Below are 7,068 nucleotides of genomic sequence, written 5' to 3'. Positions count from 1 at the left end.
TAAGCAAGTCAATAGCGTCCACCTCTGTCAATTACGTGAACAGTTATTCGGCTTGGCATTGATTACTGGATGCCCTCCTGAGGGATATCGTACTAAATTCTGTCCGACTGACGCATTAAACGGTCAAAATCCCGAGATAGTTGTAGGGTCCTGTCCATTGCGCTCCAAACGTTCTCTGTTGGTGAGAGATCCGGCGACCTGACTAGCCCAGGTGGCGTTTGGCAAGGACGGAGACAAGCAGCCAAGTGCGGGCGAGCAATAAATATCTTGCTGAAATGTAAGCCCAGGGTGGCTTGCCGTGAAGGGCAACAAAATGAGGCGTAGAATATCGCCGACGCATCTTTGTGCTGTATCGGTGCGGCGAATGACAACCATGGGTGTCTTGCTGTTAAAAGATGTGCCACCCCAGACCATCACTCCAGATAGTAGAGCCACGTGGCGCGTCTGGAATCTCAATGACTACAGTAGAATTGTCCTCAGTGGTGAATCCAGCTTCAAACTGAGCTCCAGTGACCAGAGAAGACGTGTCTGGAGACCCCCCGGTTAGCGGTGGCAAACCAATCAGACTGTCACCCGCCATACGGCCCGACAACCGGAAGTGATGACCTGGGGTGTGATCTCTTTATATAGCAGGACTCTTTTAGGTCTCATCTGCAGCACAGTGCAACGATATTCTACACTCTGTTTTGTTGCCCTTCTGGCAAGTCACCCTGGGCTTACATTTCAGCAAGATAATGCATCCTCGTACAAGCAGTTTCTACTGCTTGTCTTCGTGTTTGCCAAACCCTATCTTGGCTAGTAAGGACGCCGGTTCTCTCTCCAATTGAGAACCTGGCCCTCGGGTTTTTGACGACGTAACACGTCAGTTGGGCAGAATTTGGCAGATATTCCTCAGGAGCACATCCATCAACTCTATCAGTCAATGCCAAGCTGAATAACTGCTTGCTTGAAGGCCGTTGTTGACTTGCTTAGTTTTCGAAGCTCCTCCTCTTGAATAAATCATCCAATTTTTATGAAATTGTAGCCATCTGTTTGTCTGTATATGCATGTTTACCACATCTACCGATTTCCGTCCCATTCGGATAATTCCCTAGAGGTGCATCTTTTTTTTTCTGTCTTAGAATGTGACAGAGACATTAGTTACACAGGGCAGTGTGACAGTATCAGTCTATTACGTACCAAATGTTAAGCAATTAGCAACAATATCGACACAGAGAATAGGAAATACTTGCAACTGGTCATTATCGATGTCTCGTACAGTTTGCATATTATCTTTCAAATGGGCTCTTCCTGGCAGATAAAAACTGTGAAGGACCCGGTCATTAGTTGTTTCTTTAAAAAAAGTCTGTTTCCTTCCATCGAGTCCCATCTTTCGCTCTCCAGTTATGCTTTCTTTGGCAAGATTCTTGTGTTCTGGATGGTTGATCGAAACGAAAAAAATAAAGAACTGCGTAGTGGTACGTAAATTTTTCTTGTATTGGGTTTACTTTTCTTTATTTTCAGATGAAAAGCTGATATCTTGCTCTGAGAAGCGGTAGATATATGCAGTGAACTATTTGTGTCAGCTTGTTAGTCGCTACACTGTAGTATAACAAGTTTTCTTTTTGTTTTTGTTTTTGATACGCAAGATGCATGGGAATGTTGTGCTAACCGTAGTCACTATCCAGCAGGTGATTATCTCTGTCGTATTTTACACTTAGAAAACAAGTACAAGGAATTTCTTACATTTGTATTGTTTATACGCTAAAGTAGGTTTGACCCGTGTTCTGGGGGTAGCGTCTTTGATTTATAATCAAAACGTCTTCGGTTCCGGGTTCGATCCCCGCCACTGCCTAAATTTTGATAAATAATCAGCATTGGCAGCCGAAGACTTCCGGCATAAGAAGACAGCCTCATTCTGCCAACGGCCTTGTCAAAGAGGGCGGAGGAGCGGATAGAGATTCTGGGCACTCTCTTGTCCTAGGGGTGGGAAATTGCCCCTAAATGCGGAAGAATCAGCAATGACCAACCACATGAGGATGCAGAAGGCAATGGAAACCACTGCATTAAAGACACGTAACGTGTATCCACAGGACATGTGGCCTGTAATTGAAGAAGTGTCAAGATGATCTCTCCATTGGCAAAAGATTCCGGAATAGTCCCCCATTCGGATCTCCGGGAAGGGACTGCCAAGGGGGAGGTTACCATGAGAAAAAGATTGAATAATCAACGAAAGGATAACGTTCTACGAGTCGAGGCGTGGAATGTCAGAAGCTTGAACGTGGTAGGGAACTAGAAAATCTGAAAAGAGAAATGCAAAGGCTCAATCTAGATATAGTAGGGCTCAGTGAAGTGAAGTGGAAGGAAGACAAGGGTTTCTGGTCAGATGAGTATCGGGTGATATCAACAGCAGCAGAAAATGGTATAACAGGTGTAGGATTCGTTATGAAAAGGAAGGTAGGGCAGAGGGTGTGTTACTGTGAACAGTTCAATGACCGGGTTGTTCTAATCAGAATCGACAGCAGACCAACACCGACAACGATAGTTCAGGTATACATGCCGACGTCGCAAGCTGAAGATGAACAGATAGAGAAAGTGTATGAGGATATTGAAAGGGTAATGCAGTATGTAAAGGGGGACGAAAATCTAATAGTGATGGGCGACTGGAATGCAGTTGTAGGGGAAGGAGTAGAAGAAAAGGTTACAGGAGAATATGGGCTTGGGACAAGGAACGAAAGAGGAGAAAGACTAATTGAGTTCTGTAACAAGTTTCAGCTAGTAATAGCGAATACCCTGTTCAAAAATCACAAGAGGAGGAGGTATACTTGGAAAAGGCCGGGAGACACGGGAAGATTTCAATTAGATTACATCATGGTCTGACAGAGATTCCGAAATCAGATACTGGATTGTAAGGCGTACCCGGGAGCAGATATAGACTCAGATCACAATATAGTAGTGATGAAGAGTAGGCTGAAGTTCAAGACATTAGTCAGGAAGAATCAATACGCAAAGAAGTGGGATACGGAAGTACTAAGGAATGACGAGATACGTTTGAAGTTCTCTAACGCTATAGATACAGCAATAAGGAATAGCGCAGTAGACAGTACAGTTGAAGAGGAATGGACATCTCTATAAAGGGCCTTCACAGAAGTTGGGAAGGAAAACATAGGTACAAAGAAGGTAGCTGCGAAGAAACCATGGGTAACAGAAGGAATACTTCAGTTGATTGATGAAAGGAGGAAGTACAAACATGTTCCGGGAAAATCAGGAATACAGAAATACAAGTCGCTGAGGAATGAAATAAATAGGACGTGCAGGGAAGCTAAGACGAAATGGCTGCAGGAAAAATGTGAAGACATCGAAAATGATACGATTGTCGGAAGGACAGACTCAGCATACAGGAAAGTCAAAACAACCTTTGGTGACATTAAAAGCAACAGTGGTAACATTAAGAGTGCAACGGGAATTCCACTGTTAAATGCAGAGGAGAGAGCAGATAGGTGGAAAGAATACATTGAAAGCCTCTATGAGGGTGAAGATTTGTCTGATGTGATAGAAGGGATAGGGGATCCAGTATTAGAATCGGAATTTAAAAGAGCTTTGGAGGACTTACGGTCAAATAAGGCAGAAGGGATAGATAACATTCCATCAGAATTTCTAAAATCATTGGGGGAGGTGGCAACAAAACGTCTATTTACGTTGGTGACATACCATCTGACTTTCGGAAAAGCATCATCTACACAATTCCGAAGACGGCAAGAGCTGACAAGTGCGAGAATTATCGCACAATCAGCTTAACAGCTCATGCATCGAAGCTGCTTACAAGAATAATATACAGAAGAATGGAAAAGAAAATTGAGAATGCGATAGGTGACGATCAGTTTGGCTTTAGGAAAAGTAAAGGGACGAGAGAGGCAATTCTGACGTTACGGCTAATAATGGAAGCAAGGCTAAAGAAGAATCAAGACACTTTCATAGGATTTGTCTACCTGGAAAAAGCGTTCGACAATATAAAATGGTGCAAGCTGTTTGAGATTCTGAAAAAAAGTAGGGGTAAGCTATAGGGAGAGACGGGTCATATACAATATGTACAACAACCAAGAGGGAATAATAAGAGTGGACGATCAAGAACGAAGTGCTCGTATTAAGAAGGGTGTAAGACAAGGCTGTAGCCTTTCGCCCCTACTCTTCAATCTGTACATCGAGGAAGCAATGATGGAAATAAAAGAAAGGTTCAGGAGTGGAATTAAAATACAAGGTGAAAGGATATCAATGATACGATTCGCTGATGACATTGCTATCCTGAGTGAAAGTGAAGAAGAATTAAATGAGCTGCTGAACTGAATGAACAGTCTAATGAGTACACAGTATGGTTTGAGAGTAAATCGGAGAAAGACGAAGGTAATGAGAAGTAGTAGAAATGAGAACAGCGAGAAACTTAACATCAGGATTGATGGTCACGAAGTCAATGAAGTTAAGGAATTCTGCTACCTAGGCAGTAAAATAACCAATGACGGACGGAGCAAGGAGGACATCAAAAGCAGACTCGCTATGGCAAAAAAGGCATTATTGGCCAAGAGAAGTCTACTAATATCAAATACCGGCCTTAATTTGAGGAAGAATTTTCTGAGGATGTACGTCTGGAGTACAGCATTGTATGGTAGTGAAACATGGACTGTGGGAAAACCGGAACAGAAGAGAATCAAAGCACTTGAGATGTGGTGCTATAGACGAATGTTGAAAATTAGGTGGACTGATAAGGTAAGGAATGAGGAGGTTGTACGCAGAATCGGAGAGGAAAGGAATATGTGGAAAACACTGATAAGGAGAAGGGACAGGATGATAGAACATCTGCTAAGACATGACGGAATGACTTCCATGGTACTAGAGGGCAAAAACTGTAGAGGAAGACAGAGATTGGAATACGTCAAGCAAATAATTGAGGACGTAGGTTGCAAGTGCTACTCTGAGATGAAGAGGTTAGCACAGGAAAGGAATACAAGTACTGGTTAGGTAGACTAGGTAAAATAAATGAGCCTACATTTCTCGAATTCCTACGGGGAGAGAAAAAGAATGTTGAAGTAGCTGATAAATGAAAACATTTATTTGAACACTTAATGTGAAATCTGCAGTCATACGAGAAATGGCAAAAACACTCTGAAAGTAATTCCAGTGCAGAAAATTTACACGTGTATTACGCGACTTAAAAATACTATTAGGAATTAGCTATTATTTCATGAGCAAGAAAGCAGAAGAAGTTGTACAGGACGACCAGTTTGGATTTGGGAGGAATCGTAGAACTAGAGAGGCAATGCTGACTTATAACTGATAATTGAGAAATCATTTTAGCTAACAAATCAATTTTGATTGTCGTCATATGCACAGAGAAAGTATTCAGTAAAGCTAGTTGGAACACAATGCTCAAACTAAAGAAGAATATGGGGAAACACAGGAAAAAAGAAGATATTTGAAGTTGTGTAGGAATCAAAACGCCATCGTAGACGAGGAAGGCCATCAGGCAAGAATATCAAAGGGATTCAGGCCAGGAGATGGCTCATCTACTTTGTTATTCGATTGTAAACAGAAAGTGAAATGAAGTAATTCATGGAAAACAGCAGCAGTGGGACGAAAATTAAGAACGGTCCACTTACATAGGCGACATTTCTTTATTGAGCACAGACGAAGGAAGGATGATTTGAATTCTAATATTAACTAATGCTATGGAGATTAACAGAAGCAGAAGAAAAATTGTGCAGACCAAAAGCGGTGGAAAGAAAATTGCAAATGTGTATCTTCAGGTATAAAATGTGGCACGTGTTACACATTTAAGTATCTCGGAAAACGTGTCAAAATAGCTGAAGGAAGCGAAAGTAATCTTAGCTCACGTAACCGCTTCTCCAGAAAAGAGCACTATAAAATTAAAAGTTGCTTGCCTGACTATGAGTGACAAAAAAAAGAGAGACACAGAAAGAAAATTTCATATGGAGGATAAACACGCCTGGGTCAGGAACTTGAATGCTGAAGAAGGCGAAAAGAAAAGACTGCATACTTTTTGAGATGTCGTAATGGAGATTACTGTTAGATGCTGTGACAAAGAGTGGAATGAGTACAGGGTTTCCCAAGAGGAATGGTCAATATTCTGTGGTATGGCAGGTACGATTATTCGGAGCAGAAGTGTGTAGTAAACCTTGGCTCTAAAATGCATACCTTAAGAGCTATCAGCACTTGTTCATCTTCGATACTGTGGAACAAATCTCTTTTACTACAAGCTCTTTGCTTTCCATTTTTTGAGAGGTGGTTGTATGGACCAAAACAAGAAAAAAATATCCCGTGAACATGGGCTCTAAAGTGCATACCTTAAGAACTTGTGAGCACTTGTTCATCTTCGCTGCTATGAAATACATCTCGTCTACTGAACAAGAGGTCATAGCTCAAGAGGTATGCAATTAAGAGCCCATGTTTAATGTAAAGGGTAAGGCTGACTAAACAGCGAACATTTCCATGACACTTTATGGTTTAAAGTTTCACCACAAACGACAATTACCTAACTCCATTCCTTTCTTCTTTAAAGCTCTCGAGAACCACTGAAGAAGTATAGCTGCTTGACTGTCTCGAGTGTTAGCCATATAGAAAAATACTCATCTCTGTGGATACTATACATCTAGAAAAACTTAGTTTCGGTATCCCAAACTGCGTGAAACGTGAAACCTTCATATCGATTGTAAGGTTTCTAGCCTATTTTTGGTATTCAAAGAAAGTGGAGTGAGCTCTATTTTTATTCGCTGTGTCGTCCTTCATATCCGTAGAACGGATATTTTTCAGATAAAGTCTTCAATAGTCGATATGTTACGCCACAGAGGTTCTGAATACAAGCAACGTGATATTTGATTGTCAGTAGCATTCTCGTTGCTAGTAGCATTCAGAATGAAGTGCGTGAGAGAGCCGGGTGTTGGTCATGCTACTGAACAGTCTGGGAATAGCTAGCAGAACACTGAGATGCAACTGAAGAAATGTTTAATTTTTGAGATCTGATTTCGTAAAGATTGATTTGAAAAGTGCAAAGATACTCAGGTAATGTTGTCGTTGAAT

Source organism: Schistocerca serialis, chromosome 4 (genome assembly GCF_023864345.2).
Source record: "Schistocerca serialis cubense isolate TAMUIC-IGC-003099 chromosome 4, iqSchSeri2.2, whole genome shotgun sequence".
Lineage (NCBI taxonomy): Eukaryota > Metazoa > Arthropoda > Insecta > Orthoptera > Acrididae > Schistocerca > Schistocerca serialis.
Note: the sequence above shows the minus strand (reverse complement) of the source record.